The sequence below is a fragment of the Sorex fumeus genome, unplaced genomic scaffold (genome assembly GCF_029834395.1).
Source record: "Sorex fumeus unplaced genomic scaffold, SorFum_2.1 ptg000056l, whole genome shotgun sequence".
Lineage (NCBI taxonomy): Eukaryota > Metazoa > Chordata > Mammalia > Eulipotyphla > Soricidae > Sorex > Sorex fumeus.
In genome coordinates this window covers 2,747,568-2,775,397 of record NW_026606113.1, presented here as the reverse complement: position 1 = coordinate 2,775,397, position 27,830 = coordinate 2,747,568, and positions in this window count along the sequence as shown.

Here is a 27,830-nt window from a genome sequence, read left to right as displayed (position 1 = left end):
TCTGATGAATTCCAGATTCGCGTGATTGAATGGAACATTCTGTAGTGGTGATTGCCAACATTTAGGAATCTGGATAGTCTGGACAGGATATTGAAGAGCTGACCGATATTGAGTGGATAGCCAATGAACAGCACGGTTTCGAGTGTGAACAGACCACTAAGAAGCAGCATTGCATTACTTGGACATTCATCAGTGGTGTAACGAAAGCCTTCCTGGAATGCAGATTCAGAGTATTTCCAGATTCACAGTGAATGAATGGAAATTTCTGTAGTAGAGATTCCAATGATTTCTGAACGCTGGGTTGTGTGGACAGGAAAATGAAGAGCTGACTAGGTTTGACTGGATTGCCAATTGAACAGCAAGGCTGTGAGTGTGAACAGCCGCTGAAAACCAGCATTGGATTACCTGGTCATTCACCAGTGTTGTTAGGAAAATCTGCCTGGTGTGGAGAGTCAGAGGAATTCCAGATTCGCAGGGAACGAATGGAACATTCTGAAGTGGAGATAAGAATGATTTCTGAAGGCTCGGTGTGTGGAAGGAAAATCAAGAGCTAACCAGCGTTCACTGGATAGCCAATTGAACAGCACGGCTGCGAGTGTTAACACGCAGCTGAAACCAGCCTTGGGTTGCTTGGACATTCACCAGTGGTGAAACGAAAACCTGCTGGGAGTGGAGAACAAGATGAATTCAAGATTCGCCTGAATGAATGAAACATTCTGTAGTGTAGATTGCAATGGTTTCTGAGGTTTGTATTGTCTGAACTGGAAAAAGAAGAACTCACCAGTGTTGAGTCGCTAGACCGTGAACAGCACGGGTTCGAGTGTGAATAGACCGCTGAAAACCATCATTGCGTTACTTGAACATTCAGCAGTGGTGCAATGAAAACCTGCCGGGAGTGGAGATTCAGATGAATTCCAGATTCGCAGTGAATGAATGGAACATTCTCTAGTGGTGATTCCAATGATTTCTGAAGGCTGGGTTTTGTGGACACGAAAATGTAGAGCTGAACAGGGTGGAATGGATAGCCAAATGAACAGCACGTCTCGTAGTAAGAACAGGCCACTGAAAACCAGCTTTGGCTTAATTGGACATTCACAAGTGGTGTAACGAAAACCTGACGGGAGTTGAGAATTAGATGAATTTCAGATTTGCCGTCAATGAATGGAACATTCTGTGGAGGAGATACCAATTGTTTCTGAAGTTTGGGTTATGTGGACAGGAAAATGGAGCTGAAGAGGGTTGAGTGGATAGCAAATTGAACAGCACGGCTGAGAGTATGAGCAGGCCACTTAAAACCAGCATTGGCTTACTTGGATATTTACCAGTGGTGTCACGAAAACCTGCCGGGAGTGGAGATTCAGATGAATTCCAGATTCGCTGTGAATGAATGGAACATTCTGTAGTGGAGATAACAATGATTTCTCCAGTCTCTGTGGTGCGGACAGGAAAATGTAGAGCTGGCCAGGGTTGAGTGGATAGCCAATTGAACAGCACCACTGCGCTTGTGAAGAAAACACTTAAAACATTGGGTTACTTGGACATTCAACAGTGGTGTAACGAAAACCTGCCGGGAGTGGAGGTTCAGAGGAATTCCAGATTCGCAGTGAATGAATGGAACATTCTCTAGTGGAGATTCCAACGATTTCTGAAGGCTGGGTCGTGTGGAAGGAAAATCAAGAACTAATCAGGATTTAGTGGAAAGCCAATTGTATAGCATGGCTGCGAGTGTGAACATGCAGCTGAAAACCAGCATTGGGTTACTTGGACATTCATCAGTGGTGTAAGGAAAACCTGCATGGAGTGGAGAGTCAGTTGAATTCCACATTCGCAGTGAATGAATGGAACATTCTGTAGAGGAGATTCCAATGATTTCTGAAGCCTGTGTTGTGTGGACAGGAAAATGAAGAGCTGACCAGGCTTGAATCGATAGCCAAGTAAACAGCAGGGCTGCGAATATGAACAGGCCGCTGAAAACCAGCATTGGGTTACTTGGACATTCAACAGTGGTGAAATGAAAACCTGCGTGGAGTTGAGAGTCAGATGAATTCCAGATTCGCAGTGAATGAATGGAACGTTCTGTAGTGGAGATAACAAAGATTTCTGAAGGCTGGTAGTGTGGTGGGACAATGAAGAGCTGAACAGGGTGGAGTGAATTGTCAATTAAACAGCACGGCTGCGAGTATGAACAGGCCTCTGAAAACCAGCATTGGCTTACTTGGACATTCACAAGTGGTGTAATGTTAACCAGGCGGGAGTGGAGAATCAGATAAACTCCAGACTCGCAGTGAATGAATGGAACATTCTGTAGTGGAGATTGCAATGATTTCTGAAATCTGGATTGTGGGGACACGAAAATGAAGAGCTGACCAGTGTTGAGTGGATAGCCTGTAAAAAGCCTCGGCTTCGAATGTGAACAGACCACTGAAAACCAGTATTGCATTACTTCGACTTTCAGCAGTGGTGTAACGAAAGCCTGCGTGGAGTGCAGATTCAGATGAATTCCAGATTCCCAGTGAATGAATGGAACATCCTGTAGTGGAGATTACAATGATTTCTGAAGGCTGGGTTGTGTGCACAGGAAAATGAGGAGCAAAACAGGTTGAGTGGATAACCAATTGAACAGCACGACTGCGAACATGAACAGGCCTCTGAAAACCAGCATTGTTTTACTTGGACATTCACAAGTGGTGTAAGATAAATCTGCAGGTAGTGGAGATTCAGTTGAATTCCAGATTCGCAGTGAATGAATGGAACATTCTGTACTGGAGATTGCAATGATTTCTCAAGTCTGGATTGTTTGGACATGAAAATGAAGAGCTGACCACAGTTGTGTGGATACCCAGTAAAAAGCAGGGCTTAGAGTGTGAACAGACCGCTGAAAACCAGCATTGTGTTACTTGGACATTCATAAGTGGTGTAATGAAAGCCTACCTGGAGTGCAGATTCAGATGAATTCCAGATTGGCAGTGAATGAATGGAACATTCTGTACTGGCGATTCCAATGATTTCTGAAGTCTGATATTGTGGAAAAGAAAATGAAAGGCTGACCAGGTTTGAGTGGATAGACAATTGAACAGCACACTGCGAGTGTGAAAAGGCGGCTGAAAACCAGCATTGGATTACTTGGTCATTCACCAGTGCTGTAATGAAAACCTGCCTGGAGCGGAGAGTCAGATGAATTGCAGAATCGCAGTGAATGAATGGAACAGTCTGTAGTGGAGAGCCCAATGATTTCTGAAGGCTGGTTTGTGTGGAGAGGAAAATGAAGAGCTGACCAATATTGAGTGGATAGCCCATTGAACAGCACTTCTGCGAGTTGAACATGCCTCTGAAAACCAGTATTGAGTTACTTGGACATTCACCAGTGGCGTAACGAAAACCTGCCAGGAGTGGAGGTTCAGAGGAATTCCAGATTCGCAGTGAATGAATGGAACATTCTCTAGTGGTGATTCCAATGATTTCTGAAGGCTGGGTTTTGTGGACACGAAAATGTAGAGCTGAACAGGGTGGAGTGGATAGCCAAATGAACAGCACGTCTCTTAGTATGAACAGGCCACTGAAAACCAGCATTGGCTTACTTGGACATTCACAAGTGGTGTAACGATAACCCGCCGGGAGTTGAGAGTCAGATGAATTTAAGATTCGCAGTGAATGAACGGAACATTCTGTGGAGGAGATACCAATTATTTCTGAAGGTTGGGTTATGAGGACAGGAAAATGTAGAGCTGAATAGGGTTGGGTGGATAGCAAATTGAACAGCACGGCTGAGTGTGTTAGCAGGCGGCTTAAAACCAGCATTGTCTTCCTTGGACATTTACCAGTGGTGTCACGAAAACCTTCCAGGAGTGGAGACTCTGATGAATTCCAGATTCGCGTGATTGAATGGAACATTCTGTAGTGGTGATTGCCAACATTTAGGAATCTGGATAGTCTGGACAGGATATTGAAGAGCTGACCGATATTGAGTGGATAGCCAATGAACAGCACGGTTTCGAGTGTGAACAGACCACTAAGAAGCAGCATTGCATTACTTGGACATTCATCAGTGGTGTAACGAAAGCCTTCCTGGAATGCAGATTCAGAGTATTTCCAGATTCACAGTGAATGAATGGAAATTTCTGTAGTAGAGATTCCAATGATTTCTGAACGCTGGGTTGTGTGGACAGGAAAATGAAGAGCTGACTAGGTTTGACTGGATTGCCAATTGAACAGCAAGGCTGTGAGTGTGAACAGCCGCTGAAAACCAGCATTGGATTACCTGGTCATTCACCAGTGTTGTTAGGAAAATCTGCCTGGTGTGGAGAGTCAGAGGAATTCCAGATTCGCAGGGAACGAATGGAACATTCTGAAGTGGAGATAAGAATGATTTCTGAAGGCTCGGTGTGTGGAAGGAAAATCAAGAGCTAACCAGCGTTCACTGGATAGCCAATTGAACAGCACGGCTGCGAGTGTTAACACGCAGCTGAAACCAGCCTTGGGTTGCTTGGACATTCACCAGTGGTGAAACGAAAACCTGCTGGGAGTGGAGAACAAGATGAATTCAAGATTCGCCTGAATGAATGAAACATTCTGTAGTGTAGATTGCAATGGTTTCTGAGGTTTGTATTGTCTGAACTGGAAAAAGAAGAACTCACCAGTGTTGAGTCGCTAGACCGTGAACAGCACGGGTTCGAGTGTGAATAGACCGCTGAAAACCATCATTGCGTTACTTGAACATTCAGCAGTGGTGCAATGAAAACCTGCCGGGAGTGGAGATTCAGATGAATTCCAGATTCGCAGTGAATGAATGGAACATTCTCTAGTGGTGATTCCAATGATTTCTGAAGGCTGGGTTTTGTGGACACGAAAATGTAGAGCTGAACAGGGTGGAATGGATAGCCAAATGAACAGCACGTCTCGTAGTAAGAACAGGCCACTGAAAACCAGCTTTGGCTTAATTGGACATTCACAAGTGGTGTAACGAAAACCTGACGGGAGTTGAGAATTAGATGAATTTCAGATTTGCCGTCAATGAATGGAACATTCTGTGGAGGAGATACCAATTGTTTCTGAAGTTTGGGTTATGTGGACAGGAAAATGGAGCTGAAGAGGGTTGAGTGGATAGCAAATTGAACAGCACGGCTGAGAGTATGAGCAGGCCACTTAAAACCAGCATTGGCTTACTTGGATATTTACCAGTGGTGTCACGAAAACCTGCCGGGAGTGGAGATTCAGATGAATTCCAGATTCGCTGTGAATGAATGGAACATTCTGTAGTGGAGATAACAATGATTTCTCCAGTCTCTGTGGTGTGGACAGGAAAATGTAGAGCTGGCCAGGGTTGAGTGGATAGCCAATTGAACAGCACCACTGCGCTTGTGAAGAAAACACTTAAAACATTGGGTTACTTGGACATTCAACAGTGGTGTAACGAAAACCTGCCGGGAGTGGAGGTTCAGAGGAATTCCAGATTCGCAGTGAATGAATGGAACATTCTCTAGTGGAGATTCCAACGATTTCTGAAGGCTGGGTCGTGTGGAAGGAAAATCAAGAACTAATCAGGATTTAGTGGAAAGCCAATTGTATAGCATGGCTGCGAGTGTGAACATGCAGCTGAAAACCAGCATTGGGTTACTTGGACATTCATCAGTGGTGTAAGGAAAACCTGCATGGAGTGGAGAGTCAGTTGAATTCCACATTCGCAGTGAATGAATGGAACATTCTGTAGAGGAGATTCCAATGATTTCTGAAGCCTGTGTTGTGTGGACAGGAAAATGAAGAGCTGACCAGGCTTGAATCGATAGCCAAGTAAACAGCAGGGCTGCGAATATGAACAGGCCGCTGAAAACCAGCATTGGGTTACTTGGACATTCAACAGTGGTGTAATGAAAACCTGCGTGGAGTTGAGAGTCAGATGAATTCCAGATTCGCAGTGAATGAATGGAACGTTCTGTAGTGGAGATAACAAAGATTTCTGAAGGCTGGTAGTGTGGTGGGACAATGAAGAGCTGAACAGGGTGGAGTGAATTGTCAATTAAACAGCACGGCTGCGAGTATGAACAGGCCTCTGAAAACCAGCATTGGCTTACTTGGACATTCACAAGTGGTGTAATGTTAACCAGGCGGGAGTGGAGAATCAGATAAACTCCAGACTCGCAGTGAATGAATGGAACATTCTGTAGTGGAGATTGCAATGATTTCTGAAATCTGGATTGTGGGGACACGAAAATGAAGAGCTGACCAGTGTTGAGTGGATAGCCTGTAAAAAGCCTCGGCTTCGAATGTGAACAGACCACTGAAAACCAGTATTGCATTACTTCGACTTTCAGCAGTGGTGTAACGAAAGCCTGCGTGGAGTGCAGATTCAGATGAATTCCAGATTCCCAGTGAATGAATGGAACATCCTGTAGTGGAGATTACAATGATTTCTGAAGGCTGGGTTGTGTGCACAGGAAAATGAGGAGCAAAACAGGTTGAGTGGATAGCCAATTGAACAGCACGACTGCGAACATGAACAGGCCTCTGAAAACCAGCATTGTTTTACTTGGACATTCACAAGTGGTGTAAGATAAATCTGCAGGTAGTGGAGATTCAGTTGAATTCCAGATTCGCAGTGAATGAATGGAACATTCTGTACTGGAGATTGCAATGATTTCTCAAGTCTGGATTGTTTGGACATGAAAATGAAGAGCTGACCACAGTTGTGTGGATACCCAGTAAAAAGCAGGGCTTAGAGTGTGAACAGACCGCTGAAAACCAGCATTGTGTTACTTGGACATTCATAAGTGGTGTAATGAAAGCCTACCTGGAGTGCAGATTCAGATGAATTCCAGATTGGCAGTGAATGAATGGAACATTCTGTACTGGCGATTCCAATGATTTCTGAAGTCTGATATTGTGGAAAAGAAAATGAAAGGCTGACCAGGTTTGAGTGGATAGACAATTGAACAGCACACTGCGAGTGTGAAAAGGCGGCTGAAAACCAGCATTGGATTACTTGGTCATTCACCAGTGCTGTAATGAAAACCTGCCTGGAGCGGAGAGTCAGATGAATTGCAGAATCGCAGTGAATGAATGGAACAGTCTGTAGTGGAGAGCCCAATGATTTCTGAAGGCTGGTTTGTGTGGAGAGGAAAATGAAGAGCTGACCAATATTGAGTGGATAGCCCATTGAACAGCACTTCTGCGAGTTGAACATGCCTCTGAAAACCAGTATTGAGTTACTTGGACATTCACCAGTGGCGTAACGAAAACCTGCCAGGAGTGGAGGTTCAGAGGAATTCCAGATTCGCAGTGAATGAATGGAACATTCTCTAGTGGTGATTCCAATGATTTCTGAAGGCTGGGTTTTGTGGACACGAAAATGTAGAGCTGAACAGGGTGGAGTGGATAGCCAAATGAACAGCACGTCTCTTAGTATGAACAGGCCACTGAAAACCAGCATTGGCTTACTTGGACATTCACAAGTGGTGTAACGATAACCCGCCGGGAGTTGAGAGTCAGATGAATTTAAGATTCGCAGTGAATGAACGGAACATTCTGTGGAGGAGATACCAATTATTTCTGAAGGTTGGGTTATGAGGACAGGAAAATGTAGAGCTGAATAGGGTTGGGTGGATAGCAAATTGAACAGCACGGCTGAGTGTGTTAGCAGGCGGCTTAAAACCAGCATTGTCTTCCTTGGACATTTACCAGTGGTGTCACGAAAACCTTCCAGGAGTGGAGACTCTGATGAATTCCAGATTCGCGTGATTGAATGGAACATTCTGTAGTGGTGATTGCCAACATTTAGGAATCTGGATAGTCTGGACAGGATATTGAAGAGCTGACCGATATTGAGTGGATAGCCAATGAACAGCACGGTTTCGAGTGTGAACAGACCACTAAGAAGCAGCATTGCATTACTTGGACATTCATCAGTGGTGTAACGAAAGCCTTCCTGGAATGCAGATTCAGAGTATTTCCAGATTCACAGTGAATGAATGGAAATTTCTGTAGTAGAGATTCCAATGATTTCTGAACGCTGGGTTGTGTGGACAGGAAAATGAAGAGCTGACTAGGTTTGACTGGATTGCCAATTGAACAGCAAGGCTGTGAGTGTGAACAGCCGCTGAAAACCAGCATTGGATTACCTGGTCATTCACCAGTGTTGTTAGGAAAATCTGCCTGGTGTGGAGAGTCAGAGGAATTCCAGATTCGCAGGGAACGAATGGAACATTCTGAAGTGGAGATAAGAATGATTTCTGAAGGCTCGGTGTGTGGAAGGAAAATCAAGAGCTAACCAGCGTTCACTGGATAGCCAATTGAACAGCACGGCTGCGAGTGTTAACACGCAGCTGAAACCAGCCTTGGGTTGCTTGGACATTCACCAGTGGTGAAACGAAAACCTGCTGGGAGTGGAGAACAAGATGAATTCAAGATTCGCCTGAATGAATGAAACATTCTGTAGTGTAGATTGCAATGGTTTCTGAGGTTTGTATTGTCTGAACTGGAAAAAGAAGAACTCACCAGTGTTGAGTCGCTAGACCGTGAACAGCACGGGTTCGAGTGTGAATAGACCGCTGAAAACCATCATTGCGTTACTTGAACATTCAGCAGTGGTGCAATGAAAACCTGCCGGGAGTGGAGATTCAGATGAATTCCAGATTCGCAGTGAATGAATGGAACATTCTCTAGTGGTGATTCCAATGATTTCTGAAGGCTGGGTTTTGTGGACACGAAAATGTAGAGCTGAACAGGGTGGAATGGATAGCCAAATGAACAGCACGTCTCGTAGTAAGAACAGGCCACTGAAAACCAGCTTTGGCTTAATTGGACATTCACAAGTGGTGTAACGAAAACCTGACGGGAGTTGAGAATTAGATGAATTTCAGATTTGCCGTCAATGAATGGAACATTCTGTGGAGGAGATACCAATTGTTTCTGAAGTTTGGGTTATGTGGACAGGAAAATGGAGCTGAAGAGGGTTGAGTGGATAGCAAATTGAACAGCACGGCTGAGAGTATGAGCAGGCCACTTAAAACCAGCATTGGCTTACTTGGATATTTACCAGTGGTGTCACGAAAACCTGCCGGGAGTGGAGATTCAGATGAATTCCAGATTCGCTGTGAATGAATGGAACATTCTGTAGTGGAGATAACAATGATTTCTCCAGTCTCTGTGGTGTGGACAGGAAAATGTAGAGCTGGCCAGGGTTGAGTGGATAGCCAATTGAACAGCACCACTGCGCTTGTGAAGAAAACACTTAAAACATTGGGTTACTTGGACATTCAACAGTGGTGTAACGAAAACCTGCCGGGAGTGGAGGTTCAGAGGAATTCCAGATTCGCAGTGAATGAATGGAACATTCTCTAGTGGAGATTCCAACGATTTCTGAAGGCTGGGTCGTGTGGAAGGAAAATCAAGAACTAATCAGGATTTAGTGGAAAGCCAATTGTATAGCATGGCTGCGAGTGTGAACATGCAGCTGAAAACCAGCATTGGGTTACTTGGACATTCATCAGTGGTGTAAGGAAAACCTGCATGGAGTGGAGAGTCAGTTGAATTCCACATTCGCAGTGAATGAATGGAACATTCTGTAGAGGAGATTCCAATGATTTCTGAAGCCTGTGTTGTGTGGACAGGAAAATGAAGAGCTGACCAGGCTTGAATCGATAGCCAAGTAAACAGCAGGGCTGCGAATATGAACAGGCCGCTGAAAACCAGCATTGGGTTACTTGGACATTCAACAGTGGTGTAATGAAAACCTGCGTGGAGTTGAGAGTCAGATGAATTCCAGATTCGCAGTGAATGAATGGAACGTTCTGTAGTGGAGATAACAAAGATTTCTGAAGGCTGGTAGTGTGGTGGGACAATGAAGAGCTGAACAGGGTGGAGTGAATTGTCAATTAAACAGCACGGCTGCGAGTATGAACAGGCCTCTGAAAACCAGCATTGGCTTACTTGGACATTCACAAGTGGTGTAATGTTAACCAGGCGGGAGTGGAGAATCAGATAAACTCCAGACTCGCAGTGAATGAATGGAACATTCTGTAGTGGAGATTGCAATGATTTCTGAAATCTGGATTGTGGGGACACGAAAATGAAGAGCTGACCAGTGTTGAGTGGATAGCCTGTAAAAAGCCTCGGCTTCGAATGTGAACAGACCACTGAAAACCAGTATTGCATTACTTCGACTTTCAGCAGTGGTGTAACGAAAGCCTGCGTGGAGTGCAGATTCAGATGAATTCCAGATTCCCAGTGAATGAATGGAACATCCTGTAGTGGAGATTACAATGATTTCTGAAGGCTGGGTTGTGTGCACAGGAAAATGAGGAGCAAAACAGGTTGAGTGGATAGCCAATTGAACAGCACGACTGCGAACATGAACAGGCCTCTGAAAACCAGCATTGTTTTACTTGGACATTCACAAGTGGTGTAAGATAAATCTGCAGGTAGTGGAGATTCAGTTGAATTCCAGATTCGCAGTGAATGAATGGAACATTCTGTACTGGAGATTGCAATGATTTCTCAAGTCTGGATTGTTTGGACATGAAAATGAAGAGCTGACCACAGTTGTGTGGATACCCAGTAAAAAGCAGGGCTTAGAGTGTGAACAGACCGCTGAAAACCAGCATTGTGTTACTTGGACATTCATAAGTGGTGTAATGAAAGCCTACCTGGAGTGCAGATTCAGATGAATTCCAGATTGGCAGTGAATGAATGGAACATTCTGTACTGGCGATTCCAATGATTTCTGAAGTCTGATATTGTGGAAAAGAAAATGAAAGGCTGACCAGGTTTGAGTGGATAGACAATTGAACAGCACACTGCGAGTGTGAAAAGGCGGCTGAAAACCAGCATTGGATTACTTGGTCATTCACCAGTGCTGTAATGAAAACCTGCCTGGAGCGGAGAGTCAGATGAATTGCAGAATCGCAGTGAATGAATGGAACAGTCTGTAGTGGAGAGCCCAATGATTTCTGAAGGCTGGTTTGTGTGGAGAGGAAAATGAAGAGCTGACCAATATTGAGTGGATAGCCCATTGAACAGCACTTCTGCGAGTTAAAAATGCCTCTGAAAACCAGTATTGAGTTACTTGGACATTCACCAGTGGCGTAACGAAAACCTGCCAGGAGTGGAGGTTCAGATGAATTCCAGATTCACAGTGAATGAATGGAACATTCTCTAGTGGTGATTCCAATGATTTCTGAAGGCTGGGTTTTGTGGACACGAAAATGTAGAGCTGAACAGGGTGGAGTGGATAGCCAAATGAACAGCACGTCTCTTAGTATGAACAGGCCACTGAAAACCAGCATTGGCTTACTTGGACATTCACAAGTGGTGTAACGATAACCCGCCGGGAGTTGAGAGTCAGATGAATTTAAGATTCGCAGTGAATGAACGGAACATTCTGTGGAGGAGATACCAATTATTTCTGAAGGTTGGGTTATGAGGACAGGAAAATGTAGAGCTGAATAGGGTTGGGTGGATAGCAAATTGAACAGCACGGCTGAGTGTGTTAGCAGGCGGCTTAAAACCAGCATTGTCTTCCTTGGACATTTACCAGTGGTGTCACGAAAACCTTCCAGGAGTGGAGACTCTGATGAATTCCAGATTCGCGTGATTGAATGGAACATTCTGTAGTGGTGATTGCCAACATTTAGGAATCTGGATAGTCTGGACAGGATATTGAAGAGCTGACCGATATTGAGTGGATAGCCAATGAACAGCACGGTTTCGAGTGTGAACAGACCACTAAGAAGCAGCATTGCATTACTTGGACATTCATCAGTGGTGTAACGAAAGCCTTCCTGGAATGCAGATTCAGAGTATTTCCAGATTCACAGTGAATGAATGGAAATTTCTGTAGTAGAGATTCCAATGATTTCTGAACGCTGGGTTGTGTGGACAGGAAAATGAAGAGCTGACTAGGTTTGACTGGATTGCCAATTGAACAGCAAGGCTGTGAGTGTGAACAGCCGCTGAAAACCAGCATTGGATTACCTGGTCATTCACCAGTGTTGTTAGGAAAATCTGCCTGGTGTGGAGAGTCAGAGGAATTCCAGATTCGCAGGGAACGAATGGAACATTCTGAAGTGGAGATAAGAATGATTTCTGAAGGCTCGGTGTGTGGAAGGAAAATCAAGAGCTAACCAGCGTTCACTGGATAGCCAATTGAACAGCACGGCTGCGAGTGTTAACACGCAGCTGAAACCAGCCTTGGGTTGCTTGGACATTCACCAGTGGTGAAACGAAAACCTGCTGGGAGTGGAGAACAAGATGAATTCAAGATTCGCCTGAATGAATGAAACATTCTGTAGTGTAGATTGCAATGGTTTCTGAGTTTTGTATTGTCTGAACTGGAAAAAGAAGAACTCACCAGTGTTGAGTCGCTAGACCGTGAACAGCACGGGTTCGAGTGTGAATAGACCGCTGAAAACCATCATTGCGTTACTTGAACATTCAGCAGTGGTGCAATGAAAACCTGCCGGGAGTGGAGATTCAGATGAATTCCAGATTCGCAGTGAATGAATGGAACATTCTCTAGTGGTGATTCCAATGATTTCTGAAGGCTGGGTTTTGTGGACACGAAAATGTAGAGCTGAACAGGGTGGAATGGATAGCCAAATGAACAGCACGTCTCGTAGTAAGAACAGGCCACTGAAAACCAGCTTTGGCTTAATTGGACATTCACAAGTGGTGTAACGAAAACCTGACGGGAGTTGAGAATTAGATGAATTTCAGATTTGCCGTCAATGAATGGAACATTCTGTGGAGGAGATACCAATTGTTTCTGAAGTTTGGGTTATGTGGACAGGAAAATGGAGCTGAAGAGGGTTGAGTGGATAGCAAATTGAACAGCACGGCTGAGAGTATGAGCAGGCCACTTAAAACCAGCATTGGCTTACTTGGATATTTACCAGTGGTGTCACGAAAACCTGCCGGGAGTGGAGATTCAGATGAATTCCAGATTCGCTGTGAATGAATGGAACATTCTGTAGTGGAGATAACAATGATTTCTCCAGTCTCTGTGGTGTGGACAGGAAAATGTAGAGCTGGCCAGGGTTGAGTGGATAGCCAATTGAACAGCACCACTGCGCTTGTGAAGAAAACACTTAAAACATTGGGTTACTTGGACATTCAACAGTGGTGTAACGAAAACCTGCCGGGAGTGGAGGTTCAGAGGAATTCCAGATTCGCAGTGAATGAATGGAACATTCTCTAGTGGAGATTCCAACGATTTCTGAAGGCTGGGTCGTGTGGAAGGAAAATCAAGAACTAATCAGGATTTAGTGGAAAGCCAATTGTATAGCATGGCTGCGAGTGTGAACATGCAGCTGAAAACCAGCATTGGGTTACTTGGACATTCATCAGTGGTGTAAGGAAAACCTGCATGGAGTGGAGAGTCAGTTGAATTCCACATTCGCAGTGAATGAATGGAACATTCTGTAGAGGAGATTCCAATGATTTCTGAAGCCTGTGTTGTGTGGACAGGAAAATGAAGAGCTGACCAGGCTTGAATCAATAGCCAAGTAAACAGCAGGGCTGCGAATATGAACAGGCCGCTGAAAACCAGCATTGGGTTACTTGGACATTCAACAGTGGTGTAATGAAAACCTGCGTGGAGTTGAGAGTCAGATGAATTCCAGATTCGCAGTGAATGAATGGAACGTTCTGTAGTGGAGATAACAAAGATTTCTGAAGGCTGGTAGTGTGGTGGGACAATGAAGAGCTGAACAGGGTGGAGTGAATTGTCAATTAAACAGCACGGCTGCGAGTATGAACAGGCCTCTGAAAACCAGCATTGGCTTACTTGGACATTCACAAGTGGTGTAATGTTAACCAGGCGGAAGTGGAGAATCAGATAAACTCCAGACTCGCAGTGAATGAATGGAACATTCTGTAGTGGAGATTGCAATGATTTCTGAAATCTGGATTGTGGGGACACGAAAATGAAGAGCTGACCAGTGTTGAGTGGATAGCCTGTAAAAAGCCTCGGCTTCGAATGTGAACAGACCACTGAAAACCAGTATTGCATTACTTCGACTTTCAGCAGTGGTGTAACGAAAGCCTGCGTGGAGTGCAGATTCAGATGAATTCCAGATTCCCAGTGAATGAATGGAACATCCTGTAGTGGAGATTACAATGATTTCTGAAGGCTGGGTTGTGTGCACAGGAAAATGAGGAGCAAAACAGGTTGAGTGGATAGCCAATTGAACAGCACGACTGCGAACATGAACAGGCCTCTGAAAACCAGCATTGTTTTACTTGGACATTCACAAGTGGTGTAAGATAAATCTGCAGGTAGTGGAGATTCAGTTGAATTCCAGATTCGCAGTGAATGAATGGAACATTCTGTACTGGAGATTGCAATGATTTCTCAAGTCTGGATTGTTTGGACATGAAAATGAAGAGCTGACCACAGTTGTGTGGATACCCAGTAAAAAGCAGGGCTTAGAGTGTGAACAGACCGCTGAAAACCAGCATTGTGTTACTTGGACATTCATAAGTGGTGTAATGAAAGCCTACCTGGAGTGCAGATTCAGATGAATTCCAGATTGGCAGTGAATGAATGGAACATTCTGTACTGGCGATTCCAATGATTTCTGAAGTCTGATATTGTGGAAAAGAAAATGAAAGGCTGACCAGGTTTGAGTGGATAGACAATTGAACAGCACACTGCGAGTGTGAAAAGGCGGCTGAAAACCAGCATTGGATTACTTGGTCATTCACCAGTGCTGTAATGAAAACCTGCCTGGAGCGGAGAGTCAGATGAATTGCAGAATCGCAGTGAATGAATGGAACAGTCTGTAGTGGAGAGCCCAATGATTTCTGAAGGCTGGTTTGTGTGGAGAGGAAAATGAAGAGCTGACCAATATTGAGTGGATAGCCCATTGAACAGCACGCCTCTGAAAACCAGTATTGAGTTACTTGGACATTCACCAGTGGCGTAACGAAAACCTGCCAGGAGTGGAGGTTCAGATGAATTCCAGATTCGCAGTGAATGAATGGAACATTCTCTAGTGGTGATTCCAATGATTTCTGAAGGCTGGGTTTTGTGGACACGAAAATGTAGAGCTGAACAGGGTGGAGTGGATAGCCAAATGAACAGCACGTCTCTTAGTATGAACAGGCCACTGAAAACCAGCATTGGCTTACTTGGACATTCACAAGTGGTGTAACGATAACCCGCCGGGAGTTGAGAGTCAGATGAATTTAAGATTCGCAGTGAATGAACGGAACATTCTGTGGAGGAGATACCAATTATTTCTGAAGGTTGGGTTATGAGGACAGGAAAATGTAGAGCTGAATAGGGTTTGGTGGATAGGAAATTGAACAGCACGGCTGAGTGTGTTAGCAGGCGGCTTAAAACCAGCATTGTCTTCCTTGGACATTTACCAGTGGTGTCACGAAAACCTTCCAGGAGTGGAGACTCTGATGAATTCCAGATTCGCGTGATTGAATGGAACATTCTGTAGTGGTGATTGCCAACATTTAGGAATCTGGATAGTCTGGACAGGATATTGAAGAGCTGACCGATATTGAGTGGATAGCCAATGAACAGCACGGTTTCGAGTGTGAACAGACCACTAAGAAGCAGCATTGCATTACTTGGACATTCATCAGTGGTGTAACGAAAGCCTTCCTGGAATGCAGATTCAGAGTATTTCCAGATTCACAGTGAATGAATGGAAATTTCTGTAGTAGAGATTCCAATGATTTCTGAACGCTGGGTTGTGTGGACAGGAAAATGAAGAGCTGACTAGGTTTGACTGGATTGCCAATTGAACAGCAAGGCTGTGAGTGTGAACAGCCGCTGAAAACCAGCATTGGATTACCTGGTCATTCACCAGTGTTGTTAGGAAAATCTGCCTGGTGTGGAGAGTCAGAGGAATTCCAGATTCGCAGGGAACGATTGGAACATTCTGAAGTGGAGATAAGAATGATTTCTGAAGGCTCGGTGTGTGGAAGGAAAATCAAGAGCTAACCAGCGTTCACTGGATAGCCAATTGAACAGCACGGCTGCGAGTGTTAACACGCAGCTGAAACCAGCCTTGGGTTGCTTGGACATTCACCAGTGGTGAAACGAAAACCTGCTGGGAGTGGAGAACAAGATGAATTCAAGATTCGCCTGAATGAATGAAACATTCTGTAGTGTAGATTGCAATGGTTTCTGAGGTTTGTATTGTCTGAACTGGAAAAAGAAGAACTCACCAGTGTTGAGTCGCTAGACCGTGAACAGCACGGGTTCGAGTGTGAATAGACCGCTGAAAACCATCATTGCGTTACTTGAACATTCAGCAGTGGTGCAATGAAAACCTGCCGGGAGTGGAGATTCAGATGAATTCCAGATTCGCAGTGAATGAATGGAACATTCTCTAGTGGTGATTCCAATGATTTCTGAAGGCTGGGTTTTGTGGACACGAAAATGTAGAGCTGAACAGGGTGGAATGGATAGCCAAATGAACAGCACGTCTCGTAGTAAGAACAGGCCACTGAAAACCAGCTTTGGCTTAATTGGACATTCACAAGTGGTGTAACGAAAACCTGACGGGAGTTGAGAATTAGATGAATTTCAGATTTGCCGTCAATGAATGGAACATTCTGTGGAGGAGATACCAATTGTTTCTGAAGTTTGGGTTATGTGGACAGGAAAATGGAGCTGAAGAGGGTTGAGTGGATAGCAAATTGAACAGCACGGCTGAGAGTATGAGCAGGCCACTTAAAACCAGCATTGGCTTACTTGGATATTTACCAGTGGTGTCACGAAAACCTGCCGGGAGTGGAGATTCAGATGAATTCCAGATTCGCTGTGAATGAATGGAACATTCTGTAGTGGAGATAACAATGATTTCTCCAGTCTCTGTGGTGTGGACAGGAAAATGTAGAGCTGGCCAGGGTTGAGTGGATAGCCAATTGAACAGCACCACTGCGCTTGTGAAGAAAACACTTAAAACATTGGGTTACTTGGACATTCAACAGTGGTGTAACGAAAACCTGCCGGGAGTGGAGGTTCAGAGGAATTCCAGATTCGCAGTGAATGAATGGAACATTCTCTAGTGGAGATTCCAACGATTTCTGAAGGCTGGGTCGTGTGGAAGGAAAATCAAGAACTAATCAGGATTTAGTGGAAAGCCAATTGTATAGCATGGCTGCGAGTGTGAACATGCAGCTGAAAACCAGCATTGGGTTAGTTGGACATTCATCAGTGGTGTAAGGAAAACCTGCATGGAGTGGAGAGTCAGTTGAATTCCACATTCGCAGTGAATGAATGGAACATTCTGTAGAGGAGATTCCAATGATTTCTGAAGCCTGTGTTGTGTGGACAGGAAAATGAAGAGCTGACCAGGCTTGAATCGATAGCCAAGTAAACAGCAGGGCTGCGAATATGAACAGGCCGCTGAAAACCAGCATTGGGTTACTTGGACATTCAACAGTGGTGTAATGAAAACCTGCGTGGAGTTGAGAGTCAGATGAATTCCAGATTCGCAGTGAATGAATGGAACATTCTGTAGTGGAGATAACAAAGATTTCTGAAGGCTGGTAGTGTGGTGGGACAATGAAGAGCTGAACAGGGTGGAGTGAATTGTCAATTAAACAGCACGGCTGCGAGTATGAACAGGCCTCTGAAAACCAGCATTGGCTTACTTGGACATTCACCAGTGGTGTAATGTTAACCAGGCGGGAGTGGAGAATCAGATAAACTCCAGACTCGCAGTGAATGAATGGAACATTCTGTAGTGGAGATTGCAATGATTTCTGAAATCTGGATTGTGGGGACACGAAAATGAAGAGCTGACCAGTGTTGAGTGGATAGCCTGTAAAAAGCCTCGGCTTCGAATGTGAACAGACCACTGAAAACCAGTATTGCATTACTTCGACTTTCAGCAGTGGTGTAACGAAAGCCTGCGTGGAGTGCAGATTCAGATGAATTCCAGATTCCCAGTGAATGAATGGAACATCCTGTAGTGGAGATTACAATGATTTCTGAAGGCTGGGTTGTGTGCACAGGAAAATGAGGAGCAAAACAGGTTGAGTGGATAGCCAATTGAACAGCACGACTGCGAATAGGAACAGGCCTCTGAAAACCAGCATTGTTTTACTTGGACATTCACAAGTGGTGTAAGATAAATCTGCAGGTAGTGGAGATTCAGTTGAATTCCAGATTCGCAGTGAATGAATGGAACATTCTGTACTGGAGATTGCAATGATTTCTCAAGTCTGGATTGTTTGGACATGAAAATGAAGAGCTGACCACAGTTGTGTGGATACCCAGTAAAAAGCTGGGCTTAGAGTGTGAACAGACCGCTGAAAACCAGCATTGTGTTACTTGGACATTCATAAGTGGTGTAATGAAAGCCTACCTGGAGTGCAGATTCAGATGAATTCCAGATTGGCAGTGAATGAGTGGAACATTCTGTACTGGCGATTCCAATGTTTTCTGAAGTCTGATATTGTGGAAAAGAAAATGAAAGGCTGACCAGGTTTGAGTGGATAGACAATTGAACAGCACACTGCGAGTGTGAAAAGGCGGCTGAAAACCAGCATTGGATTACTTGGTCATTCACCAGTGCTGTAATGAAAACCTGCCTGGAGCGGAGAGTCAGATGAATTGCAGAATCGCAGTGAATGAATGGAACAGTCTGTAGTGGAGAGCCCAATGATTTCTGAAGGCTGGTTTGTGTGGAGAGGAAAATGAAGAGCTGACCAATATTGAGTGGATAGCCCATTGAACAGCACTTCTGCGAGTTGAACATGCCTCTGAAAACCAGTATTGAGTTACTTGGACATTCACCAGTGGCGTAACGAAAACCTGCCAGGAGTGGAGGTTCAGAGGAATTCCAGATTCGCAGTGAATGAATGGAACATTCTCTAGTGGTGATTCCAATGATTTCTGAAGGCTGGGTTTTGTGGACACGAAAATGTAGAGCTGAACAGGGTGGAGTGGATAGCCAAATGAACAGCACGTCTCTTAGTATGAACAGGCCACTGAAAACCAGCATTGGCTTACTTGGACATTCACAAGTGGTGTAACGATAACCCGCCGGGAGTTGAGAGTCAGATGAATTTAAGATTCGCAGTGAATGAACGGAACATTCTGTGGAGGAGATACCAATTATTTCTGAAGGTTGGGTTATGAGGACAGGAAAATGTAGAGCTGAATAGGGTTGGGTGGATAGCAAATTGAACAGCACGGCTGAGTGTGTTAGCAGGCGGCTTAAAACCAGCATTGTCTTCCTTGGACATTTACCAGTGGTGTCACGAAAACCTTCCAGGAGTGGAGACTCTGATGAATTCCAGATTCGCGTGATTGAATGGAACATTCTGTAGTGGTGATTGCCAACATTTAGGAATCTGGATAGTCTGGACAGGATATTGAAGAGCTGACCGATATTGAGTGGATAGCCAATGAACAGCACGGTTTCGAGTGTGAACAGACCACTAAGAAGCAGCATTGCATTACTTGGACATTCATCAGTGGTGTAACGAAAGCCTTCCTGGAATGCAGATTCAGAGTATTTCCAGATTCACAGTGAATGAATGGAAATTTCTGTAGTAGAGATTCCAATGATTTCTGAACGCTGGGTTGTGTGGACAGGAAAATGAAGAGCTGACTAGGTTTGACTGGATTGCCAATTGAACAGCAAGGCTGTGAGTGTGAACAGCCGCTGAAAACCAGCATTGGATTACCTGGTCATTCACCAGTGTTGTTAGGAAAATCTGCCTGGTGTGGAGAGTCAGAGGAATTCCAGATTCGCAGGGAACGAATGGAACATTCTGAAGTGGAGATAAGAATGATTTCTGAAGGCTCGGTGTGTGGAAGGAAAATCAAGAGCTAACCAGCGTTCACTGGATAGCCAATTGAACAGCACGGCTGCGAGTGTTAACACGCAGCTGAAACCAGCCTTGGGTTGCTTGGACATTCACCAGTGGTGAAACGAAAACCTGCTGGGAGTGGAGAACAAGATGAATTCAAGATTCGCCTGAATGAATGAAACATTCTGTAGTGTAGATTGCAATGGTTTCTGAGGTTTGTATTGTCTGAACTGGAAAAAGAAGAACTCACCAGTGTTGAGTCGCTAGACCGTGAACAGCACGGGTTCGAGTGTGAATAGACCGCTGAAAACCATCATTGCGTTACTTGAACATTCAGCAGTGGTGCAATGAAAACCTGCCGGGAGTGGAGATTCAGATGAATTCCAGATTCGCAGTGAATGAATGGAACATTCTCTAGTGGTGATTCCAATGATTTCTGAAGGCTGGGTTTTGTGGACACGAAAATGTAGAGCTGAACAGGGTGGAATGGATAGCCAAATGAACAGCACGTCTCGTAGTAAGAACAGGCCACTGAAAACCAGCTTTGGCTTAATTGGACATTCACAAGTGGTGTAACGAAAACCTGACGGGAGTTGAGAATTAGATGAATTTCAGATTTGCCGTCAATGAATGGAACATTCTGTGGAGGAGATACCAATTGTTTCTGAAGTTTGGGTTATGTGGACAGGAAAATGGAGCTGAAGAGGGTTGAGTGGATAGCAAATTGAACAGCACGGCTGAGAGTATGAGCAGGCCACTTAAAACCAGCATTGGCTTACTTGGATATTTACCAGTGGTGTCACGAAAACCTGCCGGGAGTGGAGATTCAGATGAATTCCAGATTCGCTGTGAATGAATGGAACATTCTGTAGTGGAGATAACAATGATTTCTCCAGTCTCTGTGGTGTGGACAGGAAAATGTAGAGCTGGCCAGGGTTGAGTGGATAGCCAATTGAACAGCACCACTGCGCTTGTGAAGAAAACACTTAAAACATTGGGTTACTTGGACATTCAACAGTGGTGTAACGAAAACCTGCCGGGAGTGGAGGTTCAGAGGAATTCCAGATTCGCAGTGAATGAATGGAACATTCTCTAGTGGAGATTCCAACGATTTCTGAAGGCTGGGTCGTGTGGAAGGAAAATCAAGAACTAATCAGGATTTAGTGGAAAGCCAATTGTATAGCATGGCTGCGAGTGTGAACATGCAGCTGAAAACCAGCATTGGGTTACTTGGACATTCATCAGTGGTGTAAGGAAAACCTGCATGGAGTGGAGAGTCAGTTGAATTCCACATTCGCAGTGAATGAATGGAACATTCTGTAGAGGAGATTCCAATGATTTCTGAAGCCTGTGTTGTGTGGACAGGAAAATGAAGAGCTGACCAGGCTTGAATCGATAGCCAAGTAAACAGCAGGGCTGCGAATATGAACAGGCCGCTGAAAACCAGCATTGGGTTACTTGGACATTCAACAGTGGTGTAATGAAAACCTGCGTGGAGTTGAGAGTCAGATGAATTCCAGATTCGCAGTGAATGAATGGAACATTCTGTAGTGGAGATAACAAAGATTTCTGAAGGCTGGTAGTGTGGTGGGACAATGAAGAGCTGAACAGGGTGGAGTGAATTGTCAATTAAACAGCACGGCTGCGAGTATGAACAGGCCTCTGAAAACCAGCATTGGCTTACTTGGACATTCACCAGTGGTGTAATGTTAAACAGGCGGGAGTGGAGAATCAGATAAACTCCAGACTCGCAGTGAATGAATGGAACATTCTGTAGTGGAGATTGCAATGATTTCTGAAATCTGGATTGTGGGGACACGAAAATGAAGAGCTGACCAGTGTTGAGTGGATAGCCTGTAAAAAGCCTCGGCTTCGAATGTGAACAGACCACTGAAAACCAGTATTGCATTACTTCGACTTTCAGCAGTGGTGTAACGAAAGCCTGCGTGGAGTGCAGATTCAGATGAATTCCAGATTCCCAGTGAATGAATGGAACATCCTGTAGTGGAGATTACAATGATTTCTGAAGGCTGGGTTGTGTGCACAGGAAAATGAGGAGCAAAACAGGTTGAGTGGATAGCCAATTGAACAGCACGACTGCGAATAGGAACAGGCCTCTGAAAACCAGCATTGTTTTACTTGGACATTCACAAGTGGTGTAAGATAAATCTGCAGGTAGTGGAGATTCAGTTGAATTCCAGATTCGCAGTGAATGAATGGAACATTCTGTACTGGAGATTGCAATGATTTCTCAAGTCTGGATTGTTTGGACATGAAAATGAAGAGCTGACCACAGTTGTGTGGATACCCAGTAAAAAGCTGGGCTTAGAGTGTGAACAGACCGCTGAAAACCAGCATTGTGTTACTTGGACATTCATAAGTGGTGTAATGAAAGCCTACCTGGAGTGCAGATTCAGATGAATTCCAGATTGGCAGTGAATGAGTGGAACATTCTGTACTGGCGATTCCAATGTTTTCTGAAGTCTGATATTGTGGAAAAGAAAATGAAAGGCTGACCAGGTTTGAGTGGATAGACAATTGAACAGCACACTGCGAGTGTGAAAAGGCGGCTGAAAACCAGCATTGGATTACTTGGTCATTCACCAGTGCTGTAATGAAAACCTGCCTGGAGCGGAGAGTCAGATGAATTGCAGAATCGCAGTGAATGAATGGAACAGTCTGTAGTGGAGAGCCCAATGATTTCTGAAGGCTGGTTTGTGTGGAGAGGAAAATGAAGAGCTGACCAATATTGAGTGGATAGCCCATTGAACAGCACTTCTGCGAGTTGAACATGCCTCTGAAAACCAGTATTGAGTTACTTGGACATTCACCAGTGGCGTAACGAAAACCTGCCAGGAGTGGAGGTTCAGAGGAATTCCAGATTCGCAGTGAATGAATGGAACATTCTCTAGTGGTGATTCCAATGATTTCTGAAGGCTGGGTTTTGTGGACACGAAAATGTAGAGCTGAACAGGGTGGAGTGGATAGCCAAATGAACAGCACGTCTCTTAGTATGAACAGGCCACTGAAAACCAGCATTGGCTTACTTGGACATTCACAAGTGGTGTAACGATAACCCGCCGGGAGTTGAGAGTCAGATGAATTTAAGATTCGCAGTGAATGAACGGAACATTCTGTGGAGGAGATACCAATTATTTCTGAAGGTTGGGTTATGAGGACAGGAAAATGTAGAGCTGAATAGGGTTGGGTGGATAGCAAATTGAACAGCACGGCTGAGTGTGTTAGCAGGCGGCTTAAAACCAGCATTGTCTTCCTTGGACATTTACCAGTGGTGTCACGAAAACCTTCCAGGAGTGGAGACTCTGATGAATTCCAGATTCGCGTGATTGAATGGAACATTCTGTAGTGGTGATTGCCAACATTTAGGAATCTGGATAGTCTGGACAGGATATTGAAGAGCTGACCGATATTGAGTGGATAGCCAATGAACAGCACGGTTTCGAGTGTGAACAGACCACTAAGAAGCAGCATTGCATTACTTGGACATTCATCAGTGGTGTAACGAAAGCCTTCCTGGAATGCAGATTCAGAGTATTTCCAGATTCACAGTGAATGAATGGAAATTTCTGTAGTAGAGATTCCAATGATTTCTGAACGCTGGGTTGTGTGGACAGGAAAATGAAGAGCTGACTAGGTTTGACTGGATTGCCAATTGAACAGCAAGGCTGTGAGTGTGAACAGCCGCTGAAAACCAGCATTGGATTACCTGGTCATTCACCAGTGTTGTTAGGAAAATCTGCCTGGTGTGGAGAGTCAGAGGAATTCCAGATTCGCAGGGAACGAATGGAACATTCTGAAGTGGAGATAAGAATGATTTCTGAAGGCTCGGTGTGTGGAAGGAAAATCAAGAGCTAACCAGCGTTCACTGGATAGCCAATTGAACAGCACGGCTGCGAGTGTTAACACGCAGCTGAAACCAGCCTTGGGTTGCTTGGACATTCACCAGTGGTGAAACGAAAACCTGCTGGGAGTGGAGAACAAGATGAATTCAAGATTCGCCTGAATGAATGAAACATTCTGTAGTGTAGATTGCAATGGTTTCTGAGGTTTGTATTGTCTGAACTGGAAAAAGAAGAACTCACCAGTGTTGAGTCGCTAGACCGTGAACAGCACGGGTTCGAGTGTGAATAGACCGCTGAAAACCATCATTGCGTTACTTGAACATTCAGCAGTGGTGCAATGAAAACCTGCCGGGAGTGGAGATTCAGATGAATTCCAGATTCGCAGTGAATGAATGGAACATTCTCTAGTGGTGATTCCAATGATTTCTGAAGGCTGGGTTTTGTGGACACGAAAATGTAGAGCTGAACAGGGTGGAATGGATAGCCAAATGAACAGCACGTCTCGTAGTAAGAACAGGCCACTGAAAACCAGCTTTGGCTTAATTGGACATTCACAAGTGGTGTAACGAAAACCTGACGGGAGTTGAGAATTAGATGAATTTCAGATTTGCCGTCAATGAATGGAACATTCTGTGGAGGAGATACCAATTGTTTCTGAAGTTTGGGTTATGTGGACAGGAAAATGGAGCTGAAGAGGGTTGAGTGGATAGCAAATTGAACAGCACGGCTGAGAGTATGAGCAGGCCACTTAAAACCAGCATTGGCTTACTTGGATATTTACCAGTGGTGTCACGAAAACCTGCCGGGAGTGGAGATTCAGATGAATTCCAGATTCGCTGTGAATGAATGGAACATTCTGTAGTGGAGATAACAATGATTTCTCCAGTCTCTGTGGTGTGGACAGGAAAATGTAGAGCTGGCCAGGGTTGAGTGGATAGCCAATTGAACAGCACCACTGCGCTTGTGAAGAAAACACTTAAAACATTGGGTTACTTGGACATTCAACAGTGGTGTAACGAAAACCTGCCGGGAGTGGAGGTTCAGAGGAATTCCAGATTCGCAGTGAATGAATGGAACATTCTCTAGTGGAGATTCCAACGATTTCTGAAGGCTGGGTCGTGTGGAAGGAAAATCAAGAACTAATCAGGATTTAGTGGAAAGCCAATTGTATAGCATGGCTGCGAGTGTGAACATGCAGCTGAAAACCAGCATTGGGTTACTTGGACATTCATCAGTGGTGTAAGGAAAACCTGCATGGAGTGGAGAGTCAGTTGAATTCCACATTCGCAGTGAATGAATGGAACATTCTGTAGAGGAGATTCCAATGATTTCTGAAGCCTGTGTTGTGTGGACAGGAAAATGAAGAGCTGACCAGGCTTGAATCGATAGCCAAGTAAACAGCAGGGCTGCGAATATGAACAGGCCGCTGAAAACCAGCATTGGGTTACTTGGACATTCAACAGTGGTGTAATGAAAACCTGCGTGGAGTTGAGAGTCAGATGAATTCCAGATTCGCAGTGAATGAATGGAACATTCTGTAGTGGAGATAACAAAGATTTCTGAAGGCTGGTAGTGTGGTGGGACAATGAAGAGCTGAACAGGGTGGAGTGAATTGTCAATTAAACAGCACGGCTGCGAGTATGAACAGGCCTCTGAAAACCAGCATTGGCTTACTTGGACATTCACCAGTGGTGTAATGTTAACCAGGCGGGAGTGGAGAATCAGATAAACTCCAGACTCGCAGTGAATGAATGGAACATTCTGTAGTGGAGATTGCAATGATTTCTGAAATCTGGATTGTGGGGACACGAAAATGAAGAGCTGACCAGTGTTGAGTGGATAGCCTGTAAAAAGCCTCGGCTTCGAATGTGAACAGACCACTGAAAACCAGTATTGCATTACTTCGACTTTCAGCAGTGGTGTAACGAAAGCCTGCGTGGAGTGCAGATTCAGATGAATTCCAGATTCCCAGTGAATGAATGGAACATCCTGTAGTGGAGATTACAATGATTTCTGAAGGCTGGGTTGTGTGCACAGGAAAATGAGGAGCAAAACAGGTTGAGTGGATAGCCAATTGAACAGCACGACTGCGAATAGGAACAGGCCTCTGAAAACCAGCATTGTTTTACTTGGACATTCACAAGTGGTGTAAGATAAATCTGCAGGTAGTGGAGATTCAGTTGAATTCCAGATTCGCAGTGAATGAATGGAACATTCTGTACTGGAGATTGCAATGATTTCTCAAGTCTGGATTGTTTGGACATGAAAATGAAGAGCTGACCACAGTTGTGTGGATACCCAGTAAAAAGCTGGGCTTAGAGTGTGAACAGACCGCTGAAAACCAGCATTGTGTTACTTGGACATTCATAAGTGGTGTAATGAAAGCCTACCTGGAGTGCAGATTCAGATGAATTCCAGATTGGCAGTGAATGAGTGGAACATTCTGTACTGGCGATTCCAATGTTTTCTGAAGTCTGATATTGTGGAAAAGAAAATGAAAGGCTGACCAGGTTTGAGTGGATAGACAATTGAACAGCACACTGCGAGTGTGAAAAGGCGGCTGAAAACCAGCATTGGATTACTTGGTCATTCACCAGTGCTGTAATGAAAACCTGCCTGGAGCGGAGAGTCAGATGAATTGCAGAATCGCAGTGAATGAATGGAACAGTCTGTAGTGGAGAGCCCAATGATTTCTGAAGGCTGGTTTGTGTGGAGAGGAAAATGAAGAGCTGACCAATATTGAGTGGATAGCCCATTGAACAGCACTTCTGCGAGTTGAACATGCCTCTGAAAACCAGTATTGAGTTACTTGGACATTCACCAGTGGCGTAACGAAAACCTGCCAGGAGTGGAGGTTCAGAGGAATTCCAGATTCGCAGTGAATGAATGGAACATTCTCTAGTGGTGATTCCAATGATTTCTGAAGGCTGGGTTTTGTGGACACGAAAATGTAGAGCTGAACAGGGTGGAGTGGATAGCCAAATGAACAGCACGTCTCTTAGTATGAACAGGCCACTGAAAACCAGCATTGGCTTACTTGGACATTCACAAGTGGTGTAACGATAACCCGCCGGGAGTTGAGAGTCAGATGAATTTAAGATTCGCAGTGAATGAACGGAACATTCTGTGGAGGAGATACCAATTATTTCTGAAGGTTGGGTTATGAGGACAGGAAAATGTAGAGCTGAATAGGGTTGGGTGGATAGCAAATTGAACAGCACGGCTGAGTGTGTTAGCAGGCGGCTTAAAACCAGCATTGTCTTCCTTGGACATTTACCAGTGGTGTCACGAAAACCTTCCAGGAGTGGAGACTCTGATGAATTCCAGATTCGCGTGATTGAATGGAACATTCTGTAGTGGTGATTGCCAACATTTAGGAATCTGGATAGTCTGGACAGGATATTGAAGAGCTGACCGATATTGAGTGGATAGCCAATGAACAGCACGGTTTCGAGTGTGAACAGACCACTAAGAAGCAGCATTGCATTACTTGGACATTCATCAGTGGTGTAACGAAAGCCTTCCTGGAATGCAGATTCAGAGTATTTCCAGATTCACAGTGAATGAATGGAAATTTCTGTAGTAGAGATTCCAATGATTTCTGAACGCTGGGTTGTGTGGACAGGAAAATGAAGAGCTGACTAGGTTTGACTGGATTGCCAATTGAACAGCAAGGCTGTGAGTGTGAACAGCCGCTGAAAACCAGCATTGGATTACCTGGTCATTCACCAGTGTTGTTAGGAAAATCTGCCTGGTGTGGAGAGTCAGAGGAATTCCAGATTCGCAGGGAACGAATGGAACATTCTGAAGTGGAGATAAGAATGATTTCTGAAGGCTCGGTGTGTGGAAGGAAAATCAAGAGCTAACCAGCGTTCACTGGATAGCCAATTGAACAGCACGGCTGCGAGTGTTAACACGCAGCTGAAACCAGCCTTGGGTTGCTTGGACATTCACCAGTGGTGAAACGAAAACCTGCTGGGAGTGGAGAACAAGATGAATTCAAGATTCGCCTGAATGAATGAAACATTCTGTAGTGTAGATTGCAATGGTTTCTGAGGTTTGTATTGTCTGAACTGGAAAAAGAAGAACTCACCAGTGTTGAGTCGCTAGACCGTGAACAGCACGGGTTCGAGTGTGAATAGACCGCTGAAAACCATCATTGCGTTACTTGAACATTCAGCAGTGGTG